Genomic DNA, 21,330 nt, shown 5'->3' on the forward strand with positions numbered 1-21,330 from the left:
ACTTACTGCCTTCCTCTTTTTAGGCAAGGCTCTGTTCTCCCCATGACTAGAGCTAGAAGAGAGATGCAGAAGACAAAAACTCAATTTACCTATCTTGGTGACTCCAGCAAAGGTGAAAAAGCAGGAGAATGACTTCCATAGTAGCCAACAGATACTCACTTAGACCCATTTTAGACTACCAAACAATGTCCAAAAAAAACATGGTAAGAGATATACTGACAGATCTGTGTTCAAACCTAGACATCACATCTGAAAATCGATGAGCCTTTAGATGTGAAACTTAATCTGTGTGTGTGTGAGTGTGTGTGTGTGTGTGTGTGTGTGTGTGTGTGAGAGAGAGAGAGAGAGAGAGAGACAGAGAGACAGAGAGACAGAGAGACAGAGAGACAGAGAGACAGAGAGTGATTTCTACAGTGGGGCTACTATCTGGCTCACAGGGTTAATGTAAGAATAATATGAAATAAAGTACACAGATGAAATTACTGAATCATAACAGTGACCTTCTTTTCCAGCTGATCCATTTCATAGCAAAAATGGATTATTCCCATAATCTAATGAATTTGTGTTTATCCATGAACACTATACACATTGCCCTTTTGGTCCTTCTTTATAATTCATATCATGCATTTGTGAGACCACATGTGCTGGCAAATGTTGTAATATCAAGGGTCAAAATTTGCTTCTGCTATTAGTAGGCTGGGAGCCTAACAGTGGTAAAAGTTCAATCAATTTTGGTGAGGAGTAGTATCATATAGAGCCCTTGAATGATCTCTCTCCCCAACACCACAATCATTTCAAACACTAGCACATTGAACAGACAACAAGGTAGCCAGAGAAAGAGGCTAAATATCACTATCAGAGACATCTTAATTATTGAGCATTCCCTCTAGCAGACATTTTCATGAGAAAAAAAATATCCTCATACAATGTCCCATCCTGAGAGGCCTATACAAATAGACTTTTTTCTGGACCCTCCTTACCACCAATCTTCCAATTTTATTCTTTCCAAATCCCTGGTGACTAATATGGAGTACCCTGATTAAGTATAATTCTGTACCTTAGATCATCTCTCTTTCCACACAAAATTAAAAAACAAGATACACCATTTAAAGTTCTGCCCCTTGAGTACATTGACTTTGCACTTTCAGCTGATTCCACACTACCCAGGCAGAAATTCATGAGACAGGAACACACTCTTTCCTCTCCATAAACTGGTTGCAGGAAGGGTGGCCATATAAGTTATTCTCTACTGGGACATTTTTGACAATGAAAAGAAGTGTCATCAATGATTATGCTGGACAACAAGTATAAACTAGTACTACCTAAGACAAACCTACTATCTGGATATTCTAGTCTCATGAAACTCCTATGACACATGAGTAGATTGAAGAAAAGTCATCAAAATTATAAATAATAAAAAATGTGGAAGTCTGAACAGTTGCTTCTGCGATTTAATTATGCCCTCCAGACCAGGTGTCATATTTATCATTTCCACTGTTGTCATTTATGTTCATTTTTACTATGATTCAATGAATCATATACCAACTAGTCCAAGATGGGTATGTCAGATGGAAAAATCACTTGACCTCCCATTGTCTCTATTCTATTAGAGTCTAATAAAAAAAAAAGCAAGAATTATTTTCACAAAGAAAACCTTACAAGTTCTATGTTGTTATTCTCCTTTCATGGTTTGTCATAGATCCTATACTGCTACAGATACTTCTAACAAATTTGAGCCTTGTGGGCCACAATGCTCAAGTGGTAGGAAAGCTTAGGCTGGATCTTTTTCATGCTTTACGTCCTACTCAAAATTGTCAGCCTTTCAAGTTATACAGTATGTGATATATGTTGTTTTCAAAACACAGAGAAATCCAAGAAGCATTGCATTTCATTTTTTGTATAGGATAATATAAGAAACAACAACTTGCCAACAACTTCCGCTCTCCCAGTATGCCTCAAACTACCCCTAGAAATGCCATCACAGTCCACAGTCCACAGACTTTTACAGTATTTATGTTCCACCCTATGACTTTTTACTCCATGTTAATCAAATCCTGTTGCATTAAGTCTTCAATGCCTGGACAGTCATGAATGTCCTCTGGAATATAAAAATGATCAAGTACCCTCAGGACCATATTAGGACAAACTGCAGGATAGTTGATATAATCCTAAAGCAAAACATTAAAAACTGGTATTGTTTGTATACTTTACAATCAAACTGCTTCTGATTTTTATTGTGGATTGGAATAGAAAAAAAAGCATCTGCCAGATCAATAGATATATACAAATGCCATAGGCTACATTATTTGCTCCAAGAAGGTTACATCTGCAAGTACATCTGCAACTGGCAACACTACCTGATTGAGTTTGAAACATTCCAATTTAATACCTCATAATCCATTTAGCTTTTTACTAGTCAAATAATGAGTTAAATGGGGAAGTGTTAGGACATATTTCACTGTATCTCTCAAGTCTTCCATGTTAACACTAATCTCCACATTTCACCCATAGTACTTACTACATTGTTAGGAACAAAGAAGAAGGAGTATAGTTCCACTTGTTTCTTCCCACTACAGCTTTCATTCAACTGATGAAGGAATCACTGTGGAATCCTGCCAATTAGTAGGTACAACTATTCTTACCATATATTCTGGGACTAGGGAAATTACCACATGATAGATCCACAAGATCCACTGTTAGATGAATAAGAATCAAATTTCCATCAGCACTGTAACGGATTGTTCATCCATTTTTTCTAGAGTCCTGTGACCAACTAATGATCCAAACAGAACACTACTTGTCAAATATCCTGATTATCACTCCATTATAGTTCAGAAAGAACTACGTTATGGGGACTAGTCACCTCTGCTGGGCCAAGAAGTCGGGGACATGTCCTCAGATGCCACATCTCTTCCTTGGCAATAGCCTCACTACCACCCAATTGGTAGATTCATGTGACCTTTTAATAATTGAATAATGTCAAAAAATGATCCAAAATTAAAAGTGACTTCTCTATCAAGCAGTAGAAAAATTTTCATACCACCATCCAGTAGCTGAATTCAGTTTGGGGCAGAAGTATAACAAGTGAAACAGAAAACTGAAGATAAGAAAATCTCACTTTGAAACTATCTTTCTCCTTGACTACTCCTCACCCCCTATCTTTCTACTTGTTTAAATTTTGTTCTGAATTTATAAATAGTGAAGACCAAAGAAATAGAACACACATTTAGGAGCTTTATACTGAAAAATTGCCTTAAAACCTGCTATTCTGTGGGGGTGAAAGTATCAAGTTTCTGTCTGATTCTTTTCTAAAACAAGATTTCTTATATCTTTATCTTTTAAAGATTAAGACAAATATGAGCATATCTGCACATGTTGTGTAAAAGTAACAGCATTGGTGTTTTAAGAGCTTTGTTGAGTGGTTGTTTTGCCACTGGAGTTTACTACTCAGAAGATCTTTTCTAGAGTTTTAATATTATATTTTTGAACTATTACTTGGATGGCACTACTTGTCCATACATGAGGCCAACTGTCTTTCTTGCTATTACCTTGTTATAGTTTGCACTCACTGTACAAATGTCCATGTATTACCTATTTAGGCAGCATCATGGTGCCATTATTCAAGGAAGTTGAATGTGGTGAACATAAATATAGTTCTTTTCCCTGAATCCGATTTTCAAATGTGACAAATACTTTTATGTTTCCCACCCCTTTTGGAAGTGTGTGGTTTAGGGTAAGTTACTGAGGGGACTGAGAGTGACAGCCACATAAAGCAGGGCTTCTTTGTGTTTCATCACAAGGCATATTATCATCCAAACTATTTCAGTACCTTTTTTAACATGAAAATGTCATGTGATATCCAAGTAGTAGATTCAAGGAGTTCAGAAAACAGAGGTTATACTCTAGGATCCTGTCCATGAGGTTGGATGCCTCACCTTGCTGAAAACAGACAATGGGCCTAAATGTCATAGCATGACTCTGTTTCTGTTTGGCTAAATTTTGTAATACTCCAGCCAGTTAAGTCACCTCCAGCCCGCTTTGAAAAATATGGAGAGCACCCACCCCAAAAAAGAAGGTAGATTTGCTGTACCATATGCACCTCAGATAGAGGATTAATCTCCAGGATATACGAAGAACTCAAAAAACTTAACACCAAAAAAATATAACCCAACAAATAAATAGGCTAAGGAACTGAACAGACACTTCAAAGAAGAAATACAATCAATCAACAAATATATGAAAAAATGTTCAACATCTTCAGCAATTAGAGAAACACTAATCAAAACTACTCTAAGATTTCATGTCACTCCAGTCAGAATGGCAATTATCAAGAATACAAGCAACAATAAATGTTGGTAATGATGTGGGGGAAAAGATACACTCATACATTGCTAGTATGAAAAGTATACGGAGAGTCCTCAGAAAACTTGGAAAGGAACCACCATTTGGCCCAGCTATCCTACTCCTTGGTCTATACCCAAAGGACTTAAAATCAGCATTCATCAATGATGCAGCCACATCAATGTTCATAGCAACTCAATTCACAACAGTTGAACTATGGAACCAACCTACGTGCCCTTCAACAGATGAATGGATAAAGAAACTGCAGTATACACAGTGGAATATTACTCAGCTTAAAGAAGAATGAAATCATGGCATTTGTTGGTACATATATGGAACTGAAGAACATCATGCTAAGCAAAATAAAGTCAATCCCAAAGAACCAGAGGCCAAATGTTTTCTCTGATATGTGGATGCTAATTCACAATAAGGTGGGGGTGCAGTGGGCTGCGGGGAGCAGGGGGCTAAGAAACAATAGAGGTACTCTGGGTAGACAGACAGGAGTGAAGAGAGGGGAGAGGGTATGGGAATAGGAAGGATAATAGAATGAATTGGACATTATGACCCTATGTGCATATATGATTACACAACCTGTATAATCCTATACCATGTACAACCAGAAGAATGAGAAGTTATACTCCATTTATGTATGATGTGATAAAATGCTTTCTATTGTCATGTATAACTAATTAGAACAAATTTTTTTAAAAGAAGGTGTATTTGGAGTGAGGTATCCACACAGTTCCTTTTAATAGCTTTTTTTAACAATTAGTCACTATGACCTACAGGAGATTCCTGGCACCAGCCCTCCCTGTTCCACCATGATCCTGTAGACTCTGGTATCTCTAAGGGAGCATATCCTGAAATCACAGGAAACCTTTCTAGTTGGCACAGTTCCTCCCAAAGTCATGATGGAATGAGACAGCATAGTGGAGGTGGCACAGGGAACCACTGACACTGGAATGGTAGATTCCTTTCCTGGAAAGGCTGTGCCTTTCAGGAAAACCCTACCTACAGAGATTAGGGAAGAAAAGAAAGAAGACAAGGAGGAAAAGTTGCAGTTACAAGAGGAAAAATTTCCTTCTTTGAATACAGAAGCTGGCAAACAGAGTCAGTCATACAGACCTATTGGGACCCCTTCTGGAGTGTGGAAACAATCACATAGTGCAAAGCAACCCTCCAAGACATTAGTTTTCAAAAAAGTTTCTAAAGAGAATCCTGTTGCTGCCTTCTCTGCTACATTCACCTCACCAAGATCTCACCATGCAAATGGGAACAAATCATCAAGCATGATTCCAAGGGTCTATGCCTGCACCACCTCTTTCTAAGCCTGATGCACGGAAACCTAACAGACTAGAACCCAAATAAGAATCCCTTTCCTCTAGCCCAAAGTCTGCATTTACCAATCCAATCTGCTCCAAAGCAGTGGTACTAGCTAATGGCATAGTTCTAAGCTTTTCCAAGGAGATTCCCTCCAATATCACCCCTCCAATTAAGATCAGCCTCTCTCATCTGACCAAGTTGACACACAAGACCACCAATAGGAAGAGTGAGTGTCTGAAGACTCAAGGATGACCAGAATGGAGACTTCTCAAAGAAAAGAGGCTGAGGCAAGCTGGAGGATTTAAAGGACAACAGCATATCTGAACCAAAGGAAAATGGACAAGAAGGCTGTCTTTAGAACTGTCTTTCTCTCCATCATGGAAGGGGTATCCTGTCATACTCTCTAAAAGCAGAGCACATGTTATTGAAAGCAATGGGATGGCAGAAATATCCTGAAAATGATGAGAATTTCTTTCCTCTCCCAGAGAATGTGTTTGCAAAGAATGGCTTCTTGCAAAGCTGCAGCTCCAGCCTGCTCTCCCGCTGGAGAAGTACCTATAAAGCAGAGTTTGATGTCTCAGACATAGAAACAAATGAAATATCAGATGACAATGCCCAGAAGTAGACATAATAAAAATGAACATAAATGAAAACCATGGAAATGATAAATATGACACCTGGTCTAGAGGGTATCAGAGTAAATGCCACAGTAAATTTGACCCAGCAAACTTGTCTTGTATGTTTAGGGAAAATACAAAGAAAATGTTCTTTTCCTTTACTTTTTGTTTTGTTGCTGAATACTTCATGTACAAGGAAAATAATCATGTCCCAAAGAAAGAGCAGTAGTTTTGTTTAGCTTTTGTTTTTGTTCTTCATTAGAGTTTGTGTGATGGGAAAGATTTTTTCAATGCACCCACACAGTGTATATAGAGGAGGAGACACTGCAGCAACAGCTTCTACAACCAGTTCTTAGAGTACTCAACCCTGTGCTCAAGCAATCATTGTCAAAGACAAAGTGACTATTGAAGTTATAACTGTATTAAATTAATGCTAATAATTTGGATATTTTGTTTTATTTTGGGCTGCTTGGGTAACTTTAGTCCTTACAAAGCATAGTGGTTTGGGTTTTGTTTTTTTTTTTCCTTTTCCTTTTTGGGTATAGCTGTGAAATATTTGGATATAGGAAATGTTGTGTTATTCTTGCAGCCTTGATAATCAGGGTGCATTGTAAAATATAAACTTTTGTGAGATTTCAAATATTATTCTGACAACATTATCTATAAATTTAAAATATGTGGTTAGCATAAGTCTATTGAGGGGGAAAACTACTATATAAAATGACTAACTTGGAATAAATATTTGCATCAGTTAAAATAAACAAACTCCATCCTATGGCTTCTTATGGTACTTGCATCCTCCTTGTCCTTAAGAGATAAGCCCAACTATCTGACCTCTATTTTTTCTTATCTGTTCCCCACTTTGAAAATCCAAAGAAAATCCTTCATTATACCTGACCACAAAGATTTTTGTTTCTTAATGTTTGGACTAAGGAATATTTTCTGAGCTCTTCTGGAAAGGAAAGGGTGAAGAGCAAATGTGGACTGATTAATACAACATCTCCATGATACCAGAATATCAAGTGCAGCACACCCATCAGCTGTGTGAATAATCTTTGTGGGGGTCGGGGGTAGGTACTAGGGGTTGAATACAGGAGTGCTCTACCACTGAGCTACTTCCCCTGCCCTTTTTCAATATTTTTTTTTTATTTTGAAAGAAGATCTTACTAAGTTTTCTAGGCTGGCCTCAATCTTGTGGTCCTCCTTCCTCAAGCTCCCAAGCAGCTGGGATTTTAGGAATATATCACTAAGCCAGTAAGACAATAATATTTATGATACATATGCACAAATGACACTGGTTTTCCACTTACAGATTTAAAGAAGAGGTTCCTTTTGAAATAAGTTTTTTAATGTTTTTATGAAAGAAAAAATATTAAATAAATAATCTAGGTTGTAACTGGATATGGCAATAACCATAAAGATGACTATGATTGTGCACATAAATAATCTTGGGGAAAACACTAATTTAATTTAATCTTCTCACTTATGATTGAGGAGACCAATGCCAAGACTTTAATAATTCTTTAAACATTCTTATAAATATTATTTTGGAAGATTCTGTATTATGATACATCTGTGACTAAAAACAGTAAGACATAATGGAAATATATTAGTTTAATTGTAGCTTACCCTATGGTTTTCAAACTCCATTTAGTGTTAATATGATATTAAATGAGAGGAAGCAAATACTAAAACTAACCTAGACTTACTGTCTACATTTTATTAGAACTTGAAATATTATATTCAGAAAAATAAGTCTCAAACACATTAAAGCTTTGAGTTTCTAAGTGTGTTCCTCTTCTATCCAAAACTGCTCAGCACTAAAAAGTTGACTATGGTAGACAGCATGTGACATCAACAGACAGCAGTGATGCATTTTACAATGGGGAGCCCAAACCAGAAGTTTAGACAATTTCTTTTTTCCATAAACATTACAGACTTGGAGAAAAGTAGAAACAGCAGCAACCACACTTCATAGAAGCCAGACATTAGAAACAAAAACTTCTAGCTTTGAGAAATGACCATTATCAAGCTGTCTGTCGAAACAACTTTTGCTGATACTTCAGTTCTCTCCCAGTACTTTCATCTTTCCCCTAAGGTTCAGCAGCTTTCTACCCAGAGACCCAGCTAATAACTGGTTTGATAATGACTTAACGATAAGCTGCAGTGAGCACAACAAAGGAAATGAAGGTGAGTTTTTTAGAGTGGATGGGGACTTACATTCTAATTTATTCACAAACTAGAAATGCATGGGTGTTGAGTATGTGTTTTGGGAAAACTAGCATTTAAAACAAGGTCAACCCTGGAGTTATGTGTCTAGCACACTTTGGATATCATTCCTATATGACTGTCTAAGACTTTGCAACCGCCACGAAACAAGGAGGACAGATCCCCAAAAGACAGAAATTTAGCACCTCTATCCTGACAGGCTACTGATATTCCTCCACTCATAGGGAAAAATTGAAGGAAGAAAGAAAGAAAGAAACACTGACAGAGACTGACTTTCTGTTTTGGTTCTCTAAGGCTTTCATTTAGATCTGTCCAATGGCCAAATATACCAAGTCAACTTCTGTCAAGCCAAGTTCACAAAATGTAGTTTTCCCTTTGATGAAAGATTCTTTAAAAAAAAATGTTTTGAATACTTTTCTACAGTTTTGGGATTATTAGTTCCAAGCATATATTTTTGTGAAAGATCCCATGTGGGTTCTGAGGGTTGTTACCTATCTCACTCTCCTGGAAGACATATTTGCTCAGGAAAAATCCAAGTAAATTCTACATACTAAGCACTATTCTAGGCATTATGAAAACAGTAGTTTTTTTTAAATCAAATCTATAATACAATGTGAGGTTATGATAAATTCTGTGGCGAAAACTAAAAAGCACAGTGGGAGAAGAGAGAAGACGAAGAGATGTGGACTGGTCAGGGAGATCTCCTTGAGGAAGTGACATTTGAATGCAATGATTTCAAAACTGAAATATCCTTAAAGAACAGTTAGTCAAACACACACATTTTTTCAAAACCCAATTGCTAAATAACTTTCTTACGGTGGTCTAGAGAGGATAACAAGGCTCACAATTAGAAGTCAGCCTGATGTCTTCCTGACTAAAGCATTTTCAGTCTGGTTTCTGGGCTAACATTTGCCACATACTGAAGTATCTTCTTGGTTTTAGTGTTTTCTGATGGGGAGAAAAATTTTTAATTGACCTGGACTCCATACCTGATTTCATTAGAACTTGAAAATATTCTCTCTTATATAAGCACTAAACAGAAATAAAGCACAGTAGTTTAAATTCAAATTCTGCCTTCACCAACCCGTGGCCCTGTTACTTAATTTTTCTATGCCAAAACAAAACAATAATAATAGAACTCAATACTCAGGGCAAACAGAAGTAATAAACTAAACATGCAAAGAACTTACACCAGTGATTTACATATATGAAGACCTCAATAAGGCCAGGCACTGTGGCACATGCCTATAATCTCAGTGGTTTAGGAGGCTGAGGCTGAAGCAGGAGGATTGTGAGTTCAAAACCAGCCACAGCATTTTAGTGAGGCCCTAAGCAACTCAGCAAGACCCTATCGCTAAATAAAATATTAAAGGGCTGGGATATGGCCCTGGATTCAATACCCAGCACACACACACACACACACACACACACACACACATACACACACACAAAAAAAAAACCTCAATAAATAGAAGGTATTACTGTGCTTTTTCAGAGTTACTTACATTTACACTATTGCCTATTATCCCAATTGTAAAAAAAAGAAAAAGAAAAAAAAGTTCGGTAATATTTTGAAGATTTACTACCCTATTGTTTATCTTGTTTACCTTAGTGTCCCCAAGCCCTACAGTACTGACAAAAATGCATGCTCAATATTTTCTAAGTTAATTAATGATTTAAAATGCACAATTTCTGAAATCATTGGAAAGGAAAACAAAGCTGGTAAAAAAAAAATGTATACTATTAAAAACAACCAGTGGACACTGACTTAAAGCTGTAATTTAGAACTTGATATTTGTTGTCACAAGGCAGAAGTCTGAGCCAGGTGCAGTAGTGCACACCTGTAATCAAAATGGCTTGGGCGGAGCTGGGGATGTGGCTCAGCAGTAGCGCGCTCGCCTGGCATGCGTGTGGCCCGGGTTTGATCCTCAGCACCACATACAAAGATGTTGTGTCCGCCGATAACTAAAAAAAAAATAAAATATTAAAATTTAAAAAAAATAGCTTGGGCGCAAGTTCAAAGCCAACCCCAGCAACTTAGCAAGGCCCTAAGCAACTCAGTAAGATGCTACCTCAAAATAAGTAAATATATATATATTTATTTAAAATATCCCCAACCCTTATATATAAATAAAGGGTTTGGATATTGCTCATTGGTTAAGTGACCCTGGGTTCAATTTCTGGTACCAAAAAAAAAAGGGGGGGGAGAAGTTTGGGTAAGAAGTAACCTAACTTTATTTTATATAACCAGCAAAGTGTGCATGATCCCATACTTCCTGCCCATAACCACTTTTTCTAAGAATTCAATTCAAGTAAGTTTGTGTGATTGGTCTTAATTCATTCAACTAACATATTTTGGAAACTTCTAGGCCCTAGCACTGTGCTAGCCACTAATGATGCCACAAAAATTGGAAACATAAACAACGTGGTAAATGTTACCACCAAGACAGAAAAGCTTGACTGCTGAGAGAGAAGGGGAAAGTTTCATAAAGGGGATTTTTGAGTTGGCTCTTAAATGATGTAGAGAAATGTTCATGTAGAAGAAATGAAGAGAAATTTTAGGTTCAGTAAACCACACATGTGTAGACAGACAAATATGTAGAAAGATCTGAAGAATCTGGAAAGGGAAATGGAGCACTATGACATGAGTGTCAGATATCAGGGAAAATTATGTGGTACTGTGTTGAGAAAAATAGGAGGAAGAAGTGACTTGTATGCCAAGCTAAGAATCATACATTTTTGTTCTATAGCTCCTAGGGAAACTCCAAGGGTGTGATAGAATCATAAATAAATCGGAGAAAATTAACCCAGAAATAACATGGAAGATTGAAGATTGTACCTGGATCAGAAATAGTTAGGCATAAATATAGTTAGAGCTATCTCTGTCATTGTCTTCTTTTTTTTTTTTTAGTCTCTGCCTATCTTCCTGACTCTGTGTATATATGATATTTTCATTATCACTCTTCCTCTCTTGTTGTCTCTGCTTATCTCAGTATTTGGTATACTGAGTCTTCAACATTTAATATAACATCAATTGTTAAGAATTGCTCAAGCTGGGCATGGAGGCACATGCTGAGGCAGGAGGATCGCAAATTCAAAGCAAGCCTCAGCAACTAAGTAACTCAGTGAGAGCCTATCTCTAAATAAAATACAAAATAGGACTGGGGATGTGGTTCAATGGTCAATTGTCCCTGAGTTCAATCCCTAGTACCCAAAAGAAAGGAATTGCTCAAAAGAAGATATCATGTGGTGAAATGCACATTAAATTAAAAGTCAGCATCCTTACTATGACCCTAGCCAGCAGTGGATATGATGGAAAATCAATCATTCTCTCTAGAGCTCAGTTCCTCTTCTTTTTACAATAAAAGAATTGAACTAGATTTTATTTAATTCCACAAATATTTTCTGATCACCTATATTCTAGGTGCAAGGAATATAGTAACAAACAGAACTTCCCTGCCTTTATAGAACTTACATTGTAGTAGAAAAGATAAACAACAAAATTTAAATTAGAAGATATTTGTGAATGGGGGATGAATACGATAGAGAAAAATAAAGCAGGAAAGGGGATTAAGAAGAATGATGAGGTTACATTTTCAATAGGTACGGCCTTGCTGAGAAGGTAGCGTTTGGGTGAAAGACCTGAAGGAGACAAGAGGCATACAGACTTTGGAAGACAAATGGAGACAAGTCCAAAGATCCTAAGAAGCATGCTTAGTATGATCCAGATAGAATAATGAGGCCTATGTGGCTGGAGTAGAGAAGAGATTGAGAATTGTAAGGGCTGAGCCTCAGAGAGATTGGATCTGATCCCAAAGCTTTAACATAGATGGCAATAGGAGCGCCAGTGGGGGAGGGTATGGTCTGACTATGTTTTTAAAGTATCATTGACTGCTGATTTGAGGATAAACTACAGAGGGAAAAGAGGAAGTGGTACTAGTAAGACGGTTAATATTGAACCACAGTGGATGGCCATTTGTAAATTGGCCTCATTCTGGATTTATCTTGACAGAATTTGCCTGAGAATGAGAGAAGAGAGGAATTTAGGATGACCCCAGGGTTTTAGGTGATCAGAACTGGAAAAACAGAGACACATAAGGTCTTTTCTGACTGAGTTTCTGATTTGTAGAAGCTTTTTCTCTTTCTTCATTTTGGAATGTTTTACTTATTTAGAAGTAAGTTATTATATACTACCTCTTTTAAATTCTTTTCTCTCTTCAGAAAGATTTAAAATATAGTAAAATTCTTTTTATAAAATACTGAAAGAAAAATGTCCATTTAAAAAAAATTCAATCTTTTACAGATACTTATCTTTTGAATGCTGAATTGTGCTGTGTTTCCATATTTCCTTTAGATGAGGCTGGTAGGTTCAGAACAATCTTGTCTTGAGAGGAAGACAGAAGAACCAGTTTCCACATGTGTTAAATACCTGTTGTTCAGAGTTGGGGAAAAAAAGATAACACATCTGTAGTATGAAATGTTGGTGTCCAAGGGCACAGGAGGAGACTAACATTCTAAGGGTGGGCTTATGAGAGACATTCCCTACGAATTTGGGTGGTAAATGGTGGAAAGGAGAACCCATATAATACAAAAGCCATAAACAGAGGGTTGTTTCCCATGAATATGGGCCTGTTTAGGAAGAAAGGCTGAACTGCATGCATCATTTGAATGGAGATGTGTCAGTGTATGTGCTAACACTTCTGGAAAAAGTGATTAGACAGTGTCTGGCCAGAAATGATGTCATAGACTCAATAAGCATCAACTTACTCAATTATCCAGTCTGCCATAATTGTTTATGTAAAGTTGGCTTATTCTGCCAGAATGTACTCCATTTCCAATACCAAGAGATTATTTGTTTGTTTTTCAAGGAAAGCAAAGCTTTTCATTTTTTCACTTTCCATGCAATTGGACTTTTAAAATATCTTAATTCATATCAGTATTTGAAACTGAAATTTTATAAACCAATTTCATTTAAGTTCACATCCCACTTCATTTTTTTTAAAAAAATCTTATTGGTTTATATTAATGATAAAGAATAGATTTCATTGTGGCATATTCATATACGCATATAACATAATTTAATGGATTTCACACACCAGTACTTCCCCTTACGCACCTCTCCCCTCTTCAAGTCCTGATCCCCTTCCTCTACCCTAAAGATCTCTCTTCTATTTTCTTTTTTATCAATATTTTGTTTGTGCATTATAATCAAACATAATTGTGGGAATCATTATTACATGTTCATATATGCAAACAATAAAACAATATAATTTGACCAATATCATTCCCTAGTATTTTTCCTGTCACTCACCTCTTCCCTTCCCCTGGTCCCTTTCCTCAATTGATCTCCCTCTTGGTTTTCATGAGACTTCCTCTACCTTTCGTTTCCTTTTTCCTCTCCAGCTTCTACATGTGAGGGAAAACATATGATCCTTGACTTTATTAATTTGGCTTATTTCTCTTTTATTTTCATGAGATCCCCCACTTTTGTTTTGTTTTGTTCTTTTTTCTCTCTAGTTTCCATGTATGAGAGAAAACATATGACACTTGTCTTTCTGAGTTTGGTTTGTTTTGCTCAACATAAAGCTCTCCATTTCCATCCATTTATGCAAATGACACTATTTCTTTCTGTTTTATGACTGAAACTCCATTGTGTATATATACCACATTTTCTTTATTCATTCTTCTGTTGACAGACACCTAGGCTGATTCCACAATTTGGCTATTGGGAATTGTATTGCTGTAAACATGGGACTGTATGTATCTCTAAAGTATTCTGACTTTAATTCTTTTGAAAAGATACCAAGGAATCGTATAACTGGTATAATTTATGTTATTTCCATTTTTAGTTTTTTTGAGAGAACTTCATAGTAACTTCCATAGTAGCTGTACTAATTTACATTTCCACCAATAGTGTATAAGGATACCCTTTTCCTTGCATCCTCACCAGAGTTCATTATCATTTGTATTCTTGCAGACAGCCATTCTAACCAGAGTGAGACAGAATCTCACAGTTTTTAATTTTTATTTCCCTGATTGTTAGAAATGTTGACATGTTTTTCTTGTTGGCCATTTGTACTTCTATTTTTTATATTTTATTTTTTGAGAAGTGTCTTTTTAGTTCACTTTTGCCTGTTTTAGTTTTGGTGTTAAGTTTTTTAAGCTCTTTATAAAGTCTAGATATTAATCTTTTGTTGTTAAAATACCAAAGAATTTCTCCTATTCTGTAGGTTTTTTTTCCCTTCATGCTCTTGTTTCCTTTGCTGTCCAAAAGCTTTTAGTTTGAGGCCATCTCATTTATTGATTCTTGCTATTATTTCCTGAGCAATAGAAATCTTATTGAGAAAGCAGCTCCTATGCCAATATGTTGGAATGCCTCCCCTATGGACAGTACACTTCAATTTTGCAGAGAAGACCTTTGTAGAATACTGGTATCCTGACATGACTAGTAAAACATCTATAGCTCTACTATCTCGATGCAGTGAAATGACTCTTCGAAGGCAGATTTAAGCTCAAATTCCTATTTTATCACTTACCTTGGGCAAGCTATTCAACTTCATTAAGATTCCCTCTAGGGCTTGTGGCTCAGTGGTAGAGTGCTTGCCTCACATGTGTAAATCACTGGGTTCAATTCTCAGCATTAATATAAATAAATGAATAATATAAAGGTACATTAATACTAAAAAATATTTTTTAAGAAAAGATTCCCTCTATCTAATGTTCCTTTTATCACACTTCTAAAATCAAATGGTCTTAGAACAATCATGACATTTTGAGGAAGCTGAGGAGATATATAGTTTAGATATAGTGGAATATATATATATTATTCTCAGTCAAATTCTATATATGGTTAAAATATTGCTAGACATCTCATGTAGGAATGCTTTTCAGGAATTTTCCTCTCTCCTTCTTTATTCTCAGTAACTATTCACTTGGCATGTGACCCAAAGATGTAGGACCAGATGTTATATTGCAATATGAATGTGTCCTTGACAACTGGCACTTATAAACATGTGGGAGGTTAGAGGGAAATGAGGCATAGAATCAGAATAAAGGTGCATCAAGCAATTACAAAAATATTGTTTTTCTGGATTTAGTGGTATTTATACTATTTTTCACCTTTTGAAAATCTGAAAATTGTTGCAATTCCTTATCAGAACAAATATTTACTTTCTTATATAATACTGTATTCTTTTTCTTAAAGAGATCATCTAAAATTTTATTAGTTTAGGCCTCATATAACCTATATCCACTGTTAATTAGGCATCAAATTTAGCTCTGAGTTTCCTAATAATAAGGGTAATAGAGAAAGACAGAATGTCACATGGTTGTTTTATAGCAAAGGAAGAAACAAAGTTATGAAAAAGTGATAAAATATATTATTTCCATGATGAGGTGTCATAACCATGAAACACTTCCTATGAGTCAAGTGCTATTGTAAGCACTCAGTATTTCCTACCTCAAGGCCTATGTTCTTACCAACATTTTCTTCCCAAGGTGAAAAGAGAAGATGGAGAAGAAGATACTCTTGTTTGATTCTGAATTATTTTAAAGCTGATTTTGAACATATATAAGAGATTTTTTTAATTGCTCAGAGCTCCAAGAAGTAAATACTACCTCTGAGGGTGGTCCAAATAAATAACTACCCACCAACAGTTACTCACTGACTTCAATGAGTCACTTTGCTACTTGTAGACAAAATGCTGAATTTAAATTGAATAAAACCTGATAAACTTTATGATCTAGTTTCTTTTTCCTGTGTTCTGTTGGTGTAGGTATTTAGTTGTTCTTTTAAAGGTTTTTTGTTTGTTTATTCTTTTTTCATGAATAAATAAGTACAGTGAGGAGAACACGCTTCAGAAATCATGAGGAAACTTGTCAGTGATGAATAATAAAGCAAATATTGAGAAGCACTAATAAGAACAATAACAAGTAACATTTACTTATCTATTTATTTACCTATAACATTCGTTTGAACTATGTGCTAAGAACTTTGGAGGGATATTGTTTGCTTTTTGTTAGGGTACTGGGGATTGAAACCAGGGGTGCTTTACTACTGACTTATATCCTCTTTTTTACTTTTTATTATGAGACAGAGTCTTGCTAAATTGCTGAGGGCCTCCCTAAATTGCTGAGGCTGGCCTCGAACTGGCAATCCTTCTGCCTCAGTCTCCTGAATTTCTGGGATTACAGGCATGTGCCACTACTCCCATTTTATGTGCTAAGACATTAAAGTGAAGTATCTCATTAAATTATCAACAAACCTATAAAAGGAATTTTGTTATTATCCCCCATTTACAGATGATGAAACTGATTTTAAAATAAGTAAGTTGAAAAAAACAGAATTTGAAGCCCCTACTTAGAAAATTTCCTACCCTAATATCCTGTGAAGGGTGGGCAGACACCTAAGCCAGGGGTTTGTGTGAAGTAGCTGCTCAGCAACTATGGTATAAAATATGATTACTAGCCATTTAGTCCATGAGAGATTAAACTATTCTTCCTCTTCTGTTTATTAGAAGAGTTTCTGATACTTAGGTCCTGAAAATATACTGAATGGTTTCAGAGAGAAGTCAAGGTTGTGGACCCTTTGACATTATTTGGCACCCGTAATGGAAGCCTTAAGTACTACTTAGTCTCAGGCCCTTCACTGAGTGACCCTTCTGTGGCAGAATGCTCTGCTAATAAGCCACAGAACTTTGATCAATACCTGTGCTTAGAAGAGGATCTATTTTCTCTGAGAAGTATGACTTTATTTATTACTTTTAAATCATTAGTAAATCATTAGTAATCATTACAAGGTAATAACGTAAAATCACAAATACCTTCATAGATTGGTCAATCAGATGCTGATACTTATCTACTACTAAATTCAAGGCATTTTACAATATTATTTCATTTATTTAGTATGAGTCTTGATAATGTTACCCCCATTATACTGAACAGGAAAGTAGGTAGTTGGATAATTTGTGAAAAGTTTAAACTCAAGTCTGGTAACTCAAAAACCAGTCTCTTTCTACCATAACTAAAACCAAAAAGTCCAAAAACTTTTCTGTTCTTAGAAACTCACAATCTAAATCAACAAGGGAATGCTAACAATTAGAGGAACAAAAAAAAGGGGGAGAGATCATAGACCCTTGGGGATATGTTTTCTGTTTCATAGCGGGTATGCAGTACATTTACACATAAACAGACTAATTCTTATACAAAATTTCTTGGGTTAACAGATCCCAGGTTGAGAAGCCATGTTTTATGGATAAAACACAAAATGGATCAAGGACTTAAGAATACAACCAGAGACCCTACGTCTAATAGAGGCCCTAAGTAGGCCCTAATCTCCATAATGTGGGATTAGACCCCATCTTCCTTAATAAGACTCCTGTGGCACAAGAATTAAAATCAAGAATCAATAAATGGGATGGATTCAAACTAAAAAGCTTCTTCTCAGCAAAAGAAATAATCTGTGATCTGAATAGAGAGCCTACATCTTGGGAGCAAATCTTTACCCCTCACACATCAGATACAGCACTAATCTCTAGGGTATATAAAGAACTCAAAAAGCTAAGCACCAAAAACAAACAAACAAACAAACAAAACCAAAACAAATAACCCAACCAATAAATGGGCCAAGGACCTGAAGAGACACTTCTCAGAAGATGATGTACATTCAATCAACAAATACATGAAAAAAATGTTCATCATCACTAGCAATTAGAGAAATGCAAATCAAAACCACTCTAAGATTTTATCTCCTTCTAATCAGATTGGCAGCTATTATGCATACAAACAACAAGATGGAGAAGAAGATACTCTTGTTGGCGAAATGTGGGGAAAAAGGTACACTTATACACTGCTGGTGGGACTGCAAATTGGTGCAGCCAATATAGAAAGCAGTATGGAGATTTCTTGGAAAATTGGGAATGGAACCACCATTTGACCCAGCTATCCCTCCTCTTGGTCTATACCCAAAGGACTTAAAAACAGCATACTACAGGGACACAGCCACATCAATGTTTATAGCAGCACCATTCACAATAGCTAAACTGTGGAACCAACCTAGATGCCCTTTAATAAATGAATGGATTTTTTTAAAAAAGCGGCATATATACACAATGGAATATTACTCAGCAATAAAAGAGAACAAAATCATGGCAATTGCAGGTAAATGGATGGAGTTAGAGAAGATAAAGATAAGTGAAGTTAGCCAATCCCAAAAAAACAAATGTTGAATATTTTCTTTGATATAAAGAGGCTGATCATAGTGGGATAGGGAGAGGGAGCATGGGAGGAACAGATGAACCTAGATGGGGCACAGAGGTTGGAGGAGAAGAGAGAGGGCATAGGGTAATTAATCATGGTGGAATGTGATAATCATTACTATCCAAAGTACAGGTATGAAGACACGAATTCGTGTGAATATACTATGTATACAATTAGAGATATGAAAAATTGTGCTCTATATGTGTAATAAAAATTGTAATGCAATCTGCTGTCATATATAAATAAAAAATTTACATAAAAAATACAGATGAAAAACAACAAAGAATATATTTAAAAATTTTTAAAGCTAAGTTAAAAAACATGTTCACCAATGGTTTTAAATTGTTTGGAGACAAAAATAATTTATAAAATAAAAAGCGATGGTTGGAATAAAGGGGGAAAAGTCACAAAGAACTGCTTCAAAACAGTTCTTTAGTTTTTGGGGTTTCATTTTTAAGAAAAAAGCGCTTTGGTTATTTTCTGAATCCAATCCAACAGTGAAAAGTTCACTCACTAATTAGCATGGATTTTAGAAATATGAATTATTTCATGACAACCAATAACTCTTGTGGCAATGGAAACAAAAGTAAATAGAAAAAGCAGGTAACAGTGAGGTTTAATAGCAACTCCCAATAACCTAATGTATGCTAAAGTCAAAATTAAAAATCTAGTTTACATGAATGGTACAGGCATATAGTAGGGTCATCTAGCACCAAAAGTTCCATTCATCTCTAAGAATATACTGTCTCCTAGGTGTCCTACCACTTGCAAATTCATCTCAATGTAAAGTATTATAATTGCTACTCATTTCTACAAAACCAGACAAAGGCAGCCACATACTTGAAGCAGAAACACTTTGAATATCTTGAATACATACAAACTTAAATATTTCTGGCTTAAAAGTGATTGTTCTAGCACAATTTTATTCTTTGTGGTACTAAACTTTGGGAGCAGGACTGCTAAGAAATGCAATATTATTTGGCCCAAAATAATAGACATGGCACTTCTCATGTCTTAGAAGAATAGCACCATATACAAAAAACTGGTTGAACTCACATATACAACATTACCAAGTAGAAACCAGCTTTTGGCATCAAATTCAATTATTCTCAATTTGTAAAATACCAGCATTAAACTAAGCAAGCATCAACATGACAAACATTTTATCTCATGGAACTATAAGGAAACAACAAAGTTCAATAAAGATAGCAAAGTTTGCTTTTGTCAATGGAAAGTATAATTTGACTTATTTAGAAGTGAAATCTTTCTGATGAAAAATCAGAGTGCAGAAAAAAATCCATAACATAACCACTTCAGTGAATTTCTTTGTTCCTCTTTTCATAGGGTTGTACTGTCACGAATAGCTGAGAGTTCACTTGCCATTTTAACCAGTTTTTTAAAAATTCTAAATCAATGACTGAAGTATATTTGACTTTAATAAGAAACTAGGGCCCTGGGGTTGTAACTCAGTGCTAGAGGGCTTGCCAAGCACGTATGAGGCACTGAGTTCAATGCCTAGCACCACATAAAAATAAATAATAAATAAAATAAAGGTATTGTGTCCATCTACAACTAAAAAAAAACATATTTTAAAATGTTTTTTTAGAAAAGAAACTAGGTCCTCATGGTCTTAACATAATACAAATCAAATCAAGTCATTGAGTTATAAATGGATATAACATTGCAGTTCATCCTGATTATATATTAAACAAATTAAATTTAATATTAAACATATTAAATTAAACATATATTAAACATATTATATGTTGTTCTGCCTTCTAGTGATTGCCAGTGATTGATGACAATACTAAATAGTTAATATTCACCTTTGTTCCCCAAATATTTGAATAAATGATGTTTCTATACTTCAAAACCAAATTCACAAGGAAAGCATCTTCTAAATCTTACTACTGTAAGCTCATTTCCCTGAACTGTAATTATATATAATAAGAGACTTGATTTGACAACTCCTGTAATAACATGTGTGATGTGTGTGTATGTGTGTGTGTGTGTGTGTGTGTGTGTGTGTATTACCTTAAACTCTTGTGATGGCAAAACCTTTTTCCTCAAAGCTGATTGGTTATACATGTCTACAACAGTGCTTAAATGTGATCTTGCTATGCCAAGCTTTCTGTGAAGGAGGAATCTTTTTTATTTTAAGCCTTTTGGTACTGAACATGACATATTCATGAAGAATTTTTGTTTTATTATTTAAAAATAAATTTGTCTTGCTCCTTGGATCTCCCTGGCTTCAGCAATTTATTTTCATTTCCACTATAGATCATTAGGAATATATTTCAAAGACAGGCAAACAAAGTTCAAGTAAACGCTTATTTTTTTATATATTGCAGTTTCCAACCGGCATTGGGTGAGTATTAGATATTGTCAACATAAATTTATAGTGCCAAATAATGAACTGAATTCATAGATGTCAACTGATTTCCTTATTGCATTTATGTTGATTGTACCATCATATTTGTAGACTAATCTTCTGATAAAAAATTTAACTCTTTGGTTTATTTGGTATGTTTATCTATGCATTTTCTTCCTAATTATTTAGAAC

The 21,330-nt window shown here is 35.5% G+C and overlaps 1 long non-coding RNA gene and 1 pseudogene across 9 annotated transcripts in view; one reads left to right on the forward strand and one right to left on the reverse strand.

Annotated features, from left to right (window-relative positions):
* LOC110598920 (uncharacterized) overlaps window positions 1-13,249 on the reverse strand; it is a 379,394-nt gene extending 366,145 nt beyond the window's left edge. Inside the window, exon 1 of one of the 9 annotated variants that reach the window (XR_013425804.1) lies at window positions 10,352-13,249. This is a non-coding gene — a long non-coding RNA (uncharacterized LOC110598920). The remainder of the gene's footprint in view (window positions 1-10,351) is intronic. The other 8 variants (XR_013425807.1, XR_005736985.2, XR_005736982.2 and 5 more) reach the window with 8 other exon arrangements.
* On the forward strand, window positions 1,556-6,289 carry LOC101956971 (vasculin-like protein 1; annotated as a pseudogene).
* Window positions 13,250-21,330: the final 8,081 nt, after the last annotated feature.

Source organism: Ictidomys tridecemlineatus, chromosome 9 (genome assembly GCF_052094955.1).
Source record: "Ictidomys tridecemlineatus isolate mIctTri1 chromosome 9, mIctTri1.hap1, whole genome shotgun sequence".
NCBI lineage: Eukaryota > Metazoa > Chordata > Mammalia > Rodentia > Sciuridae > Ictidomys > Ictidomys tridecemlineatus.